Source organism: Sinocyclocheilus rhinocerous, unplaced genomic scaffold (genome assembly GCF_001515625.1).
Source record: "Sinocyclocheilus rhinocerous isolate Xijiao unplaced genomic scaffold, SAMN03320098_v1.1 scaffold2826, whole genome shotgun sequence".
Classification (NCBI taxonomy): Eukaryota; Metazoa; Chordata; class Actinopteri; order Cypriniformes; family Cyprinidae; genus Sinocyclocheilus; species Sinocyclocheilus rhinocerous.
The window spans coordinates 248,769-265,629 of NW_015652260.1; the positions used below are offsets into that span (position 1 = coordinate 248,769).

Consider the following 16,861-nt stretch of genomic DNA (forward strand, 5'->3'; position numbering starts at 1 on the left):
TTCTAAACGCTTCGCTAGTGCTCGCCATAGTAGGAAAGAAAAAGCTCTTACTTTGCTTTTTGGAATGCACGCTTCAAACAGACCGGTCAGTGAAGACGAAGAAGAGAATGATGTGTGCTCCCGGCGCCTATTTATACTATAGTCGCACCGGTAGTGACTTCATGGCTGTCGCCGGCCAACGAGTTGGTGTTTTTTCAATGTATGCTTCAGACACGGGTCACGACGAGGCGTTCCCCATAGCGACCCCTAGAGGACGCAGTTCGAAGTTCCCATGAAAGGGAACATCTAAACACGCAATATTGTCTCAGTTAATCGGTCATTTGTGTCAGTGAGGATCACTGTATATCAGCTCACATCAGGTACATCAGGCACATAATGCGCTTCATCAGTCTCTGTAAATCAAACAAACTGTAGCATGTGTTGATGTGTGATCATGTGTGTAGTTTCAGTTGAGCGGTCGACTGTGGCATAATAAAAGCTCTGCTGCTTTCGAGCCGTGTGTCGCGCTCGTTCAGCGGCCTCGTTTCGCTTCGACAGCTTTCAGCCTCACCCTGCTTCATACTTCATACCTTAATAAATCATTAGCTCATCCATGAACATGATTTCTGCCCGAGTCCCGTCGGATTGCGTCGGCTGTGGGGATGAAGACGACAACTCCCATGATTCCACACTCAGTCACGGCGTCATCAAACTACGCCTTTGCTTCTTTGTTTATTTTGAATATGCGCCCTCTAGCGGCGAAAATGACATATTGTGCCTTTAAACCCTTTTACGCTTTTCGAAAAGTACTAATTATGACAACTGGTTGAAACTGAAATACATGCCTACCCTTATATTATCAATGCACTCTACAATTACTACTGAGAATATTGTAAAATGTTGTAAATAAGTTATACATTTCAGTCTTTCTGCTACAAAATTTCATGCATTATTCAGTGTGTTTCTTGATGATTCTTTGTGAAAATTGTTTCTACACCAAAGTTTGTAGTGCACTTGGATTTTTATTTATTTATTTTTTTCCATTTTTTTTCCCTACAATTTTTCCAAAGTTTTTTAAAAAAAATTTTGTGATATTATTAGATGATTTGTTTAGGCCTACTGTGTTTTTGCACTGTTTTTATTATTATTATTATTATTATTCTGAATTTAATTGCCCACCATGAAAATAAATATCTTTGTCAACTTTTTAATCTTTTTAACCCATGAATGTTTAAAACTTTCCTCACTTGTAAATTCATAAATTCAATGGAATTTTCTATGCGTCTTTGAAACAAAGAGGAAACAAACAGAAGTCATGCATCGGTGGAAAATGTGTTGTTTTTTCCCCTTTGAACTGTAAAGGAAACTCCTCCTCTGGTCTGGTTTTTGGATTAAGAGAAATACACCAGACTGTCAAAATTGTCAATGGCTTCCTCTCTTCATAAAGGTGATTTTTCTTGTCATGATTAGCATGTTAAGACTAGTTTACACTGTCCTTATGAACTGCTGTTACATGATGAATGTAGTTATCTCAGATTCAAAATATATTTTATTTGTTGTTTAAATTTTTTTTTTTTATGTTTTATGACAGGTCTTATGAGAGCACTGACTATCATATATTTTATGCCGTGTAAGTATAAACCTTTTTTTTTTTGCTTTTGTGCCTTCTCAGTGATGCAATGACTGGTTACACTTCACATCACTTCATGTGTGTTGATCAATCTCACAAACATCCGTATGCCGACACAATCCTGTTTGGAAGGAGTTAGGTTGTGTGTGTAACATTTAAATGATGCTGTTTGATTTGCATGTTTGTTAAAGCATCTGAAAGTGTTTGGTCTTCAGATTTCAGTTTCAATTGGTAGGCTATTCAGTTTGTTAGGCTAGTTGACTGTTATTTCACTGTGCCCTTTGTAATTTGCTGATTAATTTATTCATTTATTTATTTTTAATAGTTATTTTACAAGTGTCTTAGCATTTAATTTGGTGTTTACAGCTGTCACACCAGAGATGACTACAACTGGCAATATATTGTGCTGTCTTGAGCCGTTGGTTGAAATTTTGCCTTGATGTGTCTGGAAATTTAAATTGAAATGAACAATTGTGATGGCAAGTTTGGCATTACTTCTGTTCTCAGAGAATTGGAGTTGGACCTGTATTAGAATATAAATCTTGGTAAATCAACATGTTTCTGGTGATTCTAGTAATATTGTCTACTTTTCTGAAGGATTGGATACTGTATGTTAACGGCTGCTAGTAATGTTCATTTGTATAACTCAAGATTGGCAGTTCTGCCTCCCTTTTATGGTGTTAATATTTTGCTAATGCTAAATAAAAAGAGATAGACATGTCTTCAGCTAAATGTTTTTCAGAAATATGTTAATTTCTTAAAGTTTTTTTTAAATTATTTTATTTAATTTTTTTTATAACCGTTAATCTGTCTGACCCCTGCTACAACTACACTGTGCTGAATGAATCATGGAGAGCCACCACCAATAATGATAAATCAGTCTTAAAGTGTGACACCTCAGTCACCTGGAGCGGCTGGTATCTTCATTAACGGTGTGAGCGCTCATATCCCAGACACGTGTGTTGCTCAGTATCGCTGTGGCACTGATGTCACACTGTGGATTCGTGGTGGACACCCAACAGTTACGGATGGAGTCATCACTCGAGATGTCTGCGGTCACTGGGACAATTACTGCTGCTATTACGGGTCTTACCCCATTAAAGTCAAAGCCTGTCCAGGAATTTATTATGTCTATGCGCTGGTTAGACCAACTAAATGCAATGCAGCATACTGTGCAGGTGATTATATTTACATGAACTCTTTCTACATATTCATGATATTTGTGTCTCTGTTCATTAATCACTATTCATCCAAACTTTCAGATGTTCGCAGCATTAACACCAGCTCTACAGCCATCACACCAGCGACCATCTCCACTGGTAATGTAACACACTGGGTCTCTTTTGGCTTATTTTCTGGCCTGATACAGATTTGTACCACTGAATGAATGTGTGAGTGAGTGTGTTTGTGTCAGTAGGTGAAGATTTTAGAAAGGTAGTTAAGGGCTTGCTTTTTTTCCAAACCATCTCTGACTGCACATAAACACTGTGCGATAAGATCATTTTGCAATAAGTAAATGCAGGACAGGTGTTAAAATACTGATATTCACTAGGTCAGTGTGTTGTATTTGTACAGAAACTGCATCTGAAGTGGTCAATATACCAGAAAAGTGTAACATAGCCTCTTTTTGGATTTTGAGGCCTAAAATGGCTGAATTTGTGCCATTTTTGTTTGCCACTTTACTACTGTTTAAAATACTATTGTATTCAGTAAATAAGAGCAGATTGAAAGCAGGAAACTGTGGTCTTTTTTGTCTGATATTTATGAGAAATTAATTTCTACTCACTCAGGCAGCATAATTGCATTAATGTAATTAATTCATGAATATAATCCATGTAACGTTGCCCTGATACTGCATTTTATTTAACACAACTTGTCAAAAAGGTTGTCAAAATTGCTTTTCTAAGCTTTCAGACTTTTAAGAGCAAAAAAACTATATGGACAAAAATATTGGGGCACACCTCTTAATTATTGAATAGAGGTGTTTCAATCAGACCTATTGCCACAGGTGTATATTTCAGGTAGATTTTTGAATGAATGAATGAATTTGTATTCTTCATATTACTTGTATGACTGGGTATTTAAAAATGTAAATGAATAAGTCTGAATGAAAACGTAATCGTAAAGTAAGATCTGGGGGTTCGAACATTCCGACACGTGCACGTGATTGGACAGAAAGTGAGGCTTTGTTTGTCATTCCTGCTAGATATTCCACGGTCAACTGTAAGTGGAATTATTGGACAGTGGAAGTGTTTAGGAACAGCAGCAACCAAGGGTGTAACTTTGGTTTGAGAAGTGGGGGGACACAAAATGGGGAGAAATGTTTTCGATTTGAATCCCATTTCCTGCATTTACATTTACATTTAGGGACTATGGAGATACAAAATCCAGGAAATAATTAAGTTGATTATAATGATAAATTCTGCCAAAAAGAATAGTAGGAAAATGTTGACAGAAAATGCGCGGTTTAAAGTGGACTAGTTTTCATGGTACACAGAATGTTCTACATCAGTGGTTCCCAAACCTTTTAGAGTGGAGTACCCCCTGAGGCATTTACCATCCTTCTGCGTACCCCCTCTCTTCCACTTAGACTGCAACTTTTCCATTAAAGGACAATATTTGCCCCCTAAATTGACTTTCCAGTGCATTTTTTATCTTTATAAATACAATATTAATAATGTTTTAAATTTAAAAAAAAAGTTCAATAGAGTAATATGCAATGATAAAAAAGTGAAAAGTGATTATTTTAAATACTAAAACCACCAGTAGGTGGCGGTAAGTCACTGTCTTAATGCGGGAGTCGTCGAGTCATTCGTTCATTCAGTAACGAAGCAAGTGGCTGTATTTATGAATGAATCATTGAATCAATGCCATTCACGAACGCCGCGATACCTGCTCATTAGAACCAGGGTTGCCAGGTTTTCACAACAAGACCAGCCCAATTGATACTCAAAACTAGCCCAAACGCGTTTCGAGGTGTGTCCCCCGGTAAAAAAAAAGCGTTCCGGGGGGGTAAAATACACGTTTTATGGTGGGGTTCCCCTGGTAAAATTCACATTTTAGGGGCTAAATATCACGATGCGGGAGTCGTCGAGTCATTCGTTCATTCAGTAACGAAGCAAGTGGCTGTATTTATGAATGAATCATTGAATCAATGCCATTCACGAACGTTCAAAGCCACAGATTAGTTCACGAAACACAGCAAAACTCAGCATTTTGTTTGCGTACCCCCTCTGTCGCCTCACATACCCCAGTTTAGGAAACACTGTTCTACATTAAATATTTAGCTAACAACAGTCTGTTACCTAGCAACAGTGCATGTTAACGTTAGCTCAGTCAACGTTAGGCTAACATCAACAGGTGTAGACAGAAAATATGATTATCCTGACCTGAGCTAATTTACTGAATCAACCAACTCACATCTCCTTTCTTTCTTTTCATCCATGATGACATTAAAGTCACCTGTTGCTGCTTCTGACGTTTCATCACTGACTGTGCTGCAACCGCGATACCTGCTCATTAGAACTTTCAGTGAGCTACTTGTGGTCGCTTAAATCCGTGGCCATGAAAAACAACCCGCGGAAACAGTGTTAGAGTAGCCCAATTTAGCGGGAAAACCGTGACTTGGCAACACTGATTAGAACTTTCAGTGAGCTATTTTTAGAGTGTGCATGCAACGTTCCTGGACGTGGATGCGCGCGTCTGTGTGCTGCTCGGTCCTGCTCCTCCGTGGCCGACGGCGTGCGGTTAAAAAAATCATAACAAACGAATTTGAAAGTGGAGGGGGGGCACAAACAGGATTTTGAAAAGTGGGGAGGGACATGTCCACCCATCCCCAGTGGAAATTACACCCTTGGCAGCAACTCAGCCACAAAGTGCATGGCCACGTAAAGTCACAGAGCGGAGTCACCGAGGGCTGAGGTGCATGGTGGGTTAAACGTCCCCAATGCTCTGTTGATTCCATAGCTGAAGAGATCAAAACTTCCATTAGCATTAATATCAGCACAAAAACTGTTTGCCGGGAGCTTCATCTATAGGGGTTTCCATGGCCGAGCAGCTGCATGCAAGCCTCATATCACCCAGTACAATGCCGTCAGGCATCAGATGGAGAGTTGAAAAGCAATGCCACTGGACTCTGGAGCAGTGGAAACCTGTTCTGCAGAGTGATGAATCACGCTTCTCTGTTTTGCAGTCTGATGGGCGAATCTGGGTTTGGCAGATACCAGGAGATCATTACCTGCCTGACTGCATTGTGCTGACTGTAAAGTTTGGTGGAGGAGGGATAATGGTATGGGGCTGTTTAACAGAGGTTGGGTTAGGCCCCTTACTTCCACTTTGTAGGAACAGGGGAAGGCTCTTTTCTATTCCAGCATGACCGTGCCCCAGTGCACAAAACAAGGACCATAAAGACATGGTTGGATGAGTTTGATGTAGAAGAACTTGTCTGATCCACAGAGCCCTGACCTCAACCCCATCAAACCTCTTTGGGATGAACTGGAACGGAGACTGCGAGCCAACATCGATGCCTGATCTCACAAATGCTGTACTGGATGAATATGTATTCAAAATGCAAAGCCCCTGTTGGTGTAATGACCAGATGTCCCAATACTTTTATGTGTGTACAGAGTGTCTATTTACACTAAATGCAGAAAATATTTGAAAAGTGGAAATGAAGTGGCTCACGAATATTTATTAATAAAGTTATGGGTAGGTGTAGGAAGGCCTTATTGTCCCAATAAAGCAGCATTTAATAATTTTAATAATGGTAATTCATAATAAATTATCATAGCATACTGTTTTGTAATGTATTACAATACTGAGGTACAAATATCTGCCACTATTTGCACTAAGTATAAATAGCATCAAACTACTACTTATTGCAAAGAAAATAATGCTATTTTTACATAGTGTAAATAGCAAAAAAATAGTGCCATTTTCACTTATGTGTGTGTGTGTGTGTTTTTTTTTTTTTTTTGCCTTCATAATAGTGTATCACACTGTTGACCCCTGCTATAACTACACTGTGCTGGACGAGCCATGGAGAGCCATTAATAACACAAATGCTTCAGTCAGAAAGTGTGATGACTTGGTCACCTGGAGTGGCTGGTATCGTCTCTTCATTAACAGTCGAAACGCTCAGATCCCAGACACGTGTGTTGAAATCTATAGCTGCAGTACTCATACCCCACTGTGGATTCGTGGTGGACATCCAGGAGTTGAGGATGGAGTCGTCACTCGAGATGTCTGCGGTCACTGGGTCAATTACTGCTGCTATTTTGTGACCTTTCCCATTAAAGTCAAAGCCTGTCCAGACAATTATTATGTCTATAAGTTGGTTAGTCCAACTAGATGCTCCTTAGCATACTGTGCAGGTAATTATATTCACATTAGCCATTTGCATTATTTGTATATATTCATCAGTCTTTTTTTTTTCAGCTGTTACTAACATCAGCAGCACTGATAAAACAGTCAGACCAGAGATGAGCTCATCTGGTAATGTAGTCTGATGTTTCCTCTGTCGGATTGTGTTTTGATTAATGTTTGTGGATCTGTAGAATTGAACAGATGTGTGAGTGTGTTTGTGTCTCTAGAAAAAAAAAGAGGTATAAAAGAGTGTGAAATGTGCAGCTTTAGATAATTGCAGACATTTTTGTGCCCTTTGTATTATTTATGTGTTTGATGATTTGTGTGATTGTTGCACCAGTGACCATGTCAACTGAGAGGAGATATGCTTAGATTTGATGTCAATTTGTAAAAAACAGAAGAATAAAAAATAAACGTTCATCATTAAACTTTGCTTGTACAATATTTCAAAAATATTCAAAGTTCCAAAGAAGTAAGATACATTACAAATGGTTATGTTGGACTGAGACTGATTACTCTCCAAAGTTTTGTCTGACCCTGCTGAATTTCCATTTGCTGTTCTGTTTTATTGTTGTTCATGCTGATTTCTTTCATTGCAGTTATAAATATAACACTGCAGGAAGGATGCACCGTAAGTTGAGTTTCTAAAATTGAAGTGTTAGAGTTGGACTCACAGCTTCTAGCAGTTCTAACAGATTCTATCAATTAAGTCCAAAGTGCAATAAGATATGCATTGGCAGATATTTGATATGAGAATGTACTTTTCTTTCTATAGCTGATTTGTGCAAAAATAGTATTGCAAAACATGATTAAAATCACAGAGTCTGTTTTATTCACCGTATAAAGATCAATTGTGATTTTAGAGTCAGACCTCTGGAGGATGTTTTCAAAATCTTCTTGAGCACATCGAGAACATTACAGCTCAAGTGCTGCCTTTTGATGTAAGTCTTAAAACAATATTGACATAGCAGTTCTGTCTTATTCACTCTCTTGATATTCCCATGTACTGTACTCTATTTTTCTAAACAATGAATTAGACTGTGACCAGCATATTGAATACGGTCTTCAATGCTTCAGAGAAGATTTTAGGGACACCAGCAGCAACGCCAGCTGAACTAGCCTCTTATGGAAACCGTGTGTTAAAAACCAGTGAGAAACTCATTTCTACATTGGTGAAGCCGACAAACACAAGTGACAATGCCAGTTTTACTCTTGCTGCTGTAGGTAAGAGGAGACACAATTATTATTGATGACTGACATTATATGATGTCTAGAGAGCAGTGGTGGACCACAGGTGGCAGAAAGTAACATATGCAGATACGGTTTCTTTGTAATCATGTAGCGTTATCCACTTAAAAAAATAAACAAATAAAAAGAGAGATACAGGGAGAACACTGCCTGTATTTTTTGCAATAATTTGGTGCAAATAATTTGTCATTTGTTAGAAACTCATCAAATTAGACACATGCCATCATGTAAGGTTGTGTCCTGAAAAACCATGAAAAAAAAACAACAACATGAAACTCAGGTTCACTTACATCAGGGGTGTCCAAACTCGGATTTGGAGGGCCACTGTCACTATCCAGCACTCCTGCCTGGAAGTTTAGTATAAGCATGCCTATTAAGTCCATGACTAGCTGGTTCAGATATGTTTAACTGGGGTTGGAGCTGAACTCAGCAGGACAGTGGCCCTTAGTGATGGCCGCTTTAGAAACACTGCTTCATGATGCTTCGAAACCTTTGCAAATGATTTGTTTCAAAACAGTGGTTCGGAGCGCGTATCAAAATAGGCTTGCTCGAGATGCATCGGCGCTGCGCAGAACGATCGGTGTATGACATCAAAGTACCGCGAGAGCGATTCAAAAGCATAGTCGTCTGCTCTATTATGGCTCTCGCAGTACTTTGATGTCATACACCGATCGTTCTGTGCAGCGCCGATGCATCTCGAACAAGCCTAATGCTAAAGTCACATGATATCAGTAAACGAGACTTCGTTATGTCATAACTGTTTCAAAACGTTTCGAAATTTCAATAGTTCACCTTTGGGGGCCGATCTCTGTGAACCCGTGAATCATGCGGCAAACCACTGAAAAACCATCTATGGCTTTGTTATACGATCTCGGATCAGTTTGATCAATTTGTAGACATTTTTAATGAGACATTTGTGTAGTTAAATTTTTTCCAATTGCTAACATCCCTTTGTCCAATCTGTAGTCACATTTTCAGAACTCTAAACACAATTAGCACAACATCCGTCTGTTGTTACCATTAACACAATTTTTGTTGTTTTCACACAATATTCAGTCAAATAACTCGTTTCTAAAATGCTTAAATTTTCTTTTCACACAAGCTTACCCCATACCAAAATCATGGATCTTTCTTATCTTTTTTACAAAAGCTTAGACACAGCATGACAGAAATGAAGACCTAATGTTCCAAACTTTAAATATAGTGTAAAGCCTCTACTTCTGCAACAACAGCAGCTCAAAAGTATTGAAAAAAAATCTCTCTATGTAAAATATTGTAACAACTGATAAGCATTTTTAAGTAACATATCACTGAAATATTTAGAAACAGCTGATTCCAGTCTCAGTTGGAGGAATAGTCAGGTGTTGATGCTCTTTCCGTTACATCAACAACATAGAGTAAAAAAACCTCTTTGAATTATTATTATTTTTTTTTTTTTGATGCAGAACAATACAAAGAATCAAAGAGAGAAAAAATAATGCCTGGGAGAGGAAGAGGAATAGTTGTAGGAGGGAGAGGAGTAGCTTGATCAGAAAAAGGGAGAAGAAGAAGTAGGGGAGAAGAGTAAGAATGCGTGCTGGACTGTGCATTTTTACGTTTGTTTGTTTGTTTTTCCCCTTACACATGTGGAACCTATGAAAGCTTATTTCTGCCATGGAATATAAAGGGTAAAGGGTAATTGTGACTTTTTTTTTATCTCAAAGTTCTGACTTTTATTTCTTGCAACTGTGAATTTATCTCACAATTCTGATTAAGATTCTGATTCTGAATTGCAAGATGTAAACTCGCAATTCCAAGAATAGAAGCCCAAATTGTGCGATAAAAAATTTTTTTTTTTAACTTTTTTATTCTGTGACAGAAACAAGTTCGCACAGTAACCAAAGGCCATGTATGTTGTAATTTTTGTTGATTACTGGCATCAGCTACCATGGGGGCACCATCCACATCCAACCCTAACCCACTGGAAAACAATTTCAATCAAGGTTTCAATTGAATTTCTGCGTAGGGGACCCTATTTTTTTTTCTGTAATGACTCATTAAATTTTAGACAGTATGTTGCCAAGAATGAACACATTCAACACTTAAAAATGTAAAATGGGTTTCAGCTGAAGGTAAATAAATTACAAAAAACAATGGATTTTTATATTGTCTAAATGCGGGTAGTCATGCAGTTTTTGTGAAGTCATCAGCTGTTAGTATTTTGATTGTCACTGTGCTATGATTGACTATATGTTTCTGTTGGATAGAAAAGTAGTGCTAATGTTTTGACCGAATGACTCGATTTTAAATCGGGTTTGCTGTGTTTTGATAGAGTTAGTGTATGCAGAAAAAGGTATTCAGCATTTTGAAATGTAGAGTTTGTATTTATTTAACAAAATGTGGTTTTGGCCTGGAAATTAACTATTTTGACTTGTGTGATGTAGGTGTGTTGCTGTGTTAAGAGTTTAGAAAAAGTACTTTAAGTATTGGTAAACACTTGTTAGCAATTGAAAAAAACTGTAAAAGGATGAGTAGTAGTTAATAGTCTCTACTTTATACAAGCTCTCCATAAAACCAACAAAACAAGTTTTGACCAGCAGGCATCAATAGCGTGTAGTCCTTTGAGCACTTCGAACCAGTGAATCATTTTGCAAAGCAATTGGTTCAATTGATTTGAAGCTTCGAAATGATTCGTTTCTCCCATCACTAGTGGCCCTCCAGGGGCAGGATTGGACACCCCTGACTTACAGTGGTTTGTTGTGACCACAGTGTGTTTTCGAATATTTGCTTCCTTGATTATAAAACGATCATCATTCTTGAAAAATGTACCACTCAGAAGATAAAGAAGTCAGTGCAGGTAAAAATCAATTACAGTGTTTGATTTTAAGGACATTTTGAACATTTGGTTTTGGAAGCAAAACAAGTTGGGAATTCAAGCATTTGAGTACTTGAGTATATAGTGTACTGAATTAACTGAATGTACTGAAACCAGAAGAGATCAAACTACATCAGAAATGAAAACCCAACAAGAGTTGTTTAATTTGTTTGTCTTTTGTGCAAATTCAATGATCAAATTGGACTTTAATAAAAATAAATATTATAAATAAATGACTATAGCACCTACTTGTGTTTATGTGTTTATTAAGTCTTCATGGTTGGACCACAGGTCACCTTAGAGAAAGTCCATCGACTCAACACAACAAATTCTTCTGTGGACATCGATCTCATTGGGATTGCCAAGAACAATAATGAAAGTATGTAAAATATTTCTGTGCGATTAAAACATTTTTTTTAAAAAGAGACATTATACCATCACCACTAAACCATATTTACTTTCTTTTTTGAGAGTTATTGTTTTTACATAGTAGTTCATGAAAATGTCTGTTTCTGTCACACAGGATCAGCTGCTGTGGCTTTGATGAGCTACAACACGATGGAGAATCTACTGAAACCAGACTTCTTCAACACATCAAAAGACACGGTTAACACCATGATGTCCACTGTGATCTCAGCTACTCTTCCCAAAACCACCAACACTGAACTCACCAAACCAGTCAACTTCACCCTCAAACACATCAGAGTGAGAGACTCAAATGTGCTTTTGTTTTATCAGAGCACTGATGAACATCTGAAAACATCTAATATTCAGTGTTCTGATATTTTCTTCTTGTTTTTGCAGGAGTTTGATCCCAGCGGTTCTCTGTTCTGTGTGTACTGGAATATCAGCGAGTGGATTGTAGATGGTTGTTCTGTTTTAAAGACCAACAGCAGCTGCACTGTGTGTTCCTGTGATCATCTGTCAACATTCGCTCTCATCATGCAAAGCAGCCGTCAGTCAGAGGTACAGAATATTTCTAGTGAACACTGAAGAACAGCACAGATTTGGCACTCATGTTCTCTCATGTTTTCTCAGAGCGACTCACTGATGGAGCTGTTGAATTTGGTGTGTGTGATCGTGGGGCTGGTGTTCTTCAGTTTGGCCCTGTTGACCTTTGCCCTTTGTCAGTGGAGTCCTGGAGTGAATAATGTGGCTCGAATCAACATCTGCATCAGTCTTCTGTTGGCTCACCTTCTGTTTCTGCTCACACAGCAGTTCCTGAGCCTCATACGGCGTCAGCAGGTGAGAATGATGAAGGAGCCCTACAGCTCAGCACAGCCTCACTGAGAATCATCATAACCGTCTCTCATGGTCTCCAGGTGTTGTGTGCCGTGATCTCAGGCCTTCTGCACTTCCTCTTTCTCTCCGGCTTTGTGTGGATGTTCATTGAAGCTGTGCTGCTCTTCATCTGTGTGAAGAACCTATCACAGATCAGCTCCAAAAAGAGGGAGGTGCTTAGCAGTGGATTCCTGTGTGTGATTGGATACCTGGTTGCTCTGGTTGTGGTGTGTGTGTCTGTCGGTCTGGTTCCTGAAGGCTACGGCAGCAAAGAGTGAGTTGGGGTTTTCTTGGAAAGCTAAATTGTATTTGAATGAATACGACTCTAGTTCATGTAATTCTAAATATTGAAATTTAAATATTCAAATTACAAGTAATTCAACTCAGTGGTCAATACCTTCATCCATGTAAGTTTATTTACGTATTACTTTACTGTATATTCTATCAAACAGCTGCTGGATTAAAATGGACAAAGGCTTCATCTGGAGTTTTCTTGGTCCTGTTTGCGTCATACTAGCAGTAAACACATTTCTCATTTTTCGTGACTTTGATTTGTATTAAAAGGAAAACAGTGATAAATTAACGTCGTTCTACTTTTTCTGCAGTTGAACATGATTCTCTTCATCAAGATCATCATCAGTCTGAACTCAGCTCTTAAAAATCTCAACTCTGAAGTTTCACAGATGAAACAAACCAAGTAACAGACATTCAGTTTTATTTGTTATATAGAAAACCACATATAGTCAATTTAGACACATTTACTCTTGTTCTTTCTGTTTCTTTGCAGGATCATGGTGTTTAAAACACTGGCTCAGTGTGTGGTTCTTGGTTGCTCCTGGATTCTGGGTTTCTTCACTAATGTCAGTAAGGTGCTGGAGATCCTCTTCCTGATCTTGAACTCCCAGCAGGGAACCTTCATCTTCCTGATCTACTGTGTCTTCAATAATGAGGTCAGACTTCACTCAGTTTACCACCATATTCCATCTATCTGTCTCTGTCATTCTATCATTGTAACATATCTGATTGCACAGCATTAAAACCTTCAAACTCCAGACTTTTAAAACTACTTCAAACTTTCAGGACAGACTTACTCAAGTCAGAGACAGTATATGGTAGAAAAATAAAGCATCAGTATTTACTTCTGAAAATACAAATTTCTTCTCTTAATCCTGTGTGGTACGCAATATGATATCAATGAGGAGAAGATTATTTGTGATGTTTTTAATTGTGATGTTAAAACTTTACAATCAGCGTTGTTTCAAGGTAAAACATTCAAAATCACCATAACCTTATCTTAATATGCACCTTATCCTTACAAGCATGAATACACACACAAGGTCCTGAATGTGCACAAACACATGACACCTCACTGCTTGTGAAAGTTGAGGAAGCAATCCTCTCAACAGAAAAATCATAATATGTGCAGATATAATATGTGATGTACTATTCTTATAAATGCATTACAAAATCAAGCAAAACTGCAAATAAATTTAAATAATTCTATTCTCTTTTCCTTACAAATAGCATATACTTGTATTCTAACCTAGTATGCCTGCATGGCCTCATGCAATTCCATTACAGTACAATGTTGCCTCAAGGCAATTTCCTATATGATACATTTGATGATATATTATGTACAGTTTTTGAAAATACTTCTTTACTTAACAGTGAAGGTGACTCAGATTTTTTGTAGGCAATTACATGGATGAAAATTGATTATCTTTTCTTTGGAGAAAATATGGAGTCATGTGACATGCACATGTCCTGAATGTTGAAGCAAAATGGACCCCTGTGGGCCACTTTTTTTTGCATTTCCATTTATTAGTATTTGAGATTTCCTTCCCTGAGATAGCATTTATCAATTAAATGGGTGTCTCCTTTTACTAAAAAAAAGATCCATAGAGGGTTAAAACACCTTTTCTTGCATGTCTCATTCTTACATGCCTCCCGTCTCATTCTTGTTCAGGTCAGACAGCAGTACGGGAAGTTCTTCAGATGTCTTTGCTGTGTTAAACAACACTGAGGACCACAGCATCAGTGGAAAATGAGAGAAGTGTCATTATTATATAGTAAAACACCACTACAGCAGAATCAATGATTTTAGATATTACATGCCTCTTTCGGCTCCTATCTATAAATATTAGTGATTAGTCTAACATTACGCAAGTCATTAGTTATCTCTGTTCTTGTACAAGAATGTTTAGTGTAAGATGGTAGATGATTTCTTTAAATTGTTTTCTTATTAATATTAATCAGTAAATAACTTATGAATGTTTCCTTTCATTTTAATTGGTGACTTCAAATGAATATTATTTTCAATAAAACATCAACATCTAAAACTCTGTTAATTCTCAATAAGAGCTTCTGTATACGTCTGACAGAAATAAAGTCAGTCTGGTTAGTAATGCGTGAAGCTGCTACTGTTTGTGGAGTTGTTTGATCCTCCTCTGCTGAGATCTTGAGAGATTTAATGTCTTCTTTTATTTCAGTTGATTTCATCTAAGACTGTGTTCAGTCTGCAGGCAAATCAGTTTTTTTTTTCTCAAATCAGATCTTTTCAGGCAGATTGTCCACACTATTAATTGCAAGTAATCAAATCAGATTTGTGTGATAGACATAACCAACTTATCTGCGTGGGCTGCCTTAGTTACGACATAGGCGTACCCACATACGTATGTGACGAGGCTTTCAAAACAGATAAACAGAAAAAATGGAAGTGCATCATCTCAATCTCCAAATAAGCGCCTGTCGAGTCGCGGTGCAGAGCTCGTATGTCGCACAAGAAAGACTCAGCGACAGAGGAAACTGGTATATATGATGTATATATGATGTTCAGTGTTGCAGTCACAGTCGACTTCGGCTTCGTTCGAGTACTGTATGAATAGTTCTGGCATTTCTGTCACCAGTTTTGATGTTATCATTGTGTGTCACATTAAGAGTGATGCAAACGTCAGTTTGAAATCTGACTTGAGCAGCCAGAGCGTATATGTATCTGCAAAAATTTGATTGGAATTGCATTTCAAACCACTTCCATATGTATTTGAAAAAAAAATTGATTGCATGTTTTTTTTTTTTTTTGCTGTCCAGATATTCAAAAACCCATCGGGATAATATCTGGATCTGCAAAAAAATCATTTTTTTTTCTTCTGCCAGTCTGAACAATGCCTTAAGCTAGGCATGCACTGTGCGTTTTTCGTACGATTTTGAGCCGAGAGTCGTACGATTCTTCTTTGAGTCGTGCTGAATTTCAGCTTTGTCGTGCATCTTTTGTTGTGCTGTTCAGCGGGTAACGAGAGGTGATTAGCCTCTCATTACCGGCAATCGGATGGTTGGATATATATTTCAGGCATGTCAGAAATTTTAGTCGCCCCTCGTGAGTGTATCACAGTTGATGTGGAGCTACGAACTGACTGCCCTGAACTCAGTGCTTTTTCCCTCACTGCACCTGTGTGAAAACAGAAATTAAACTATGGCAACACCAAGTGTGATACGGACGGAAGCAATAGAGGCTACACAGTTCCAGGTTCAGGGGTCTCAGGAGTTTATTTTGCACTTATAGTTTGAGCAGTCAAGTCACAGCTCAACGATCGGACCGTACAGTGTGGGATAAATCCTGAGTTTTGGCTTTACATCGGATGCGATGTACTCATACAGTGAGAGGTGGTATTTACCAAAAAACATAGCTGAAATCACAAAGTGTATGCCGGCGTTAGGCTGTGGCTGGAAATCAGTATTACTTGTGTTTTTCTTTCAGTGATTCTGCTTGTTAACAGCAGGTGTTCATCACTAATGCTCGATCAGCACCTCATTAACCTCAACACTGCTTCAGTGTTATTTTTTTAACACTCTGCTGATGGTTCCCCTATAAACAGTGAGCAGTGTTAATTCCACTGGGGATTTTGCTATTTGGGGTGTATTTGCATCAGGCGTAAAGAGATGATATACAGATGATTCTGTAATTCAAGGTTCTTGCTTTCAAAACATGCTTTCAAATGACATTACATTAGTAGTGATAGCTCATCATTAGTAGTGTCATCATTTAGGCTACTCAACTTCATGTCATTCTAAACTTGTATGATTTGAACACAACTTTTTGTTGTTTTTGTCCAACTGGGTCCAAATGTGGTCAAGTAGTTATTCATGCTATAAATCAGATCATTGACAACAAGAGCTTCATGTTGTAGTGTGTTTGGGAAACCGTTTTTATTTTAGATGTGTTTGGAATTTGAAAGAATGATTTGTTTTGTTTACATAATTAAATGTAATTAAGGTTCAGCCCTATGTTGGTTGGCTGGTTGGTTAGTTTATGTTCTTCATTCTGGTTAGTCTATGGTTGGTTAGTTTATGTTCTGCTCTCTAAATATTTCTGTAGAATTCTTCATGCAGATCCCGAATAGTATAATCTACACCGAAACAAACTCGCTGAGTCTATTCAAACTAAACAGAATATTTGTAGCATTTAACAATATAGAAACAACAACCTTATCTATCCTATGACATTGAGC

General features: G+C 37.9%; 1 pseudogene; it reads left to right on the plus strand.

Moving 5' to 3' along the window:
* The first annotated feature begins 2,413 nt into the window (after window positions 1-2,413).
* LOC107714109 (adhesion G protein-coupled receptor E3-like) lies at window positions 2,414-14,404 on the plus strand (annotated as a pseudogene).
* Window positions 14,405-16,861: the final 2,457 nt, after the last annotated feature.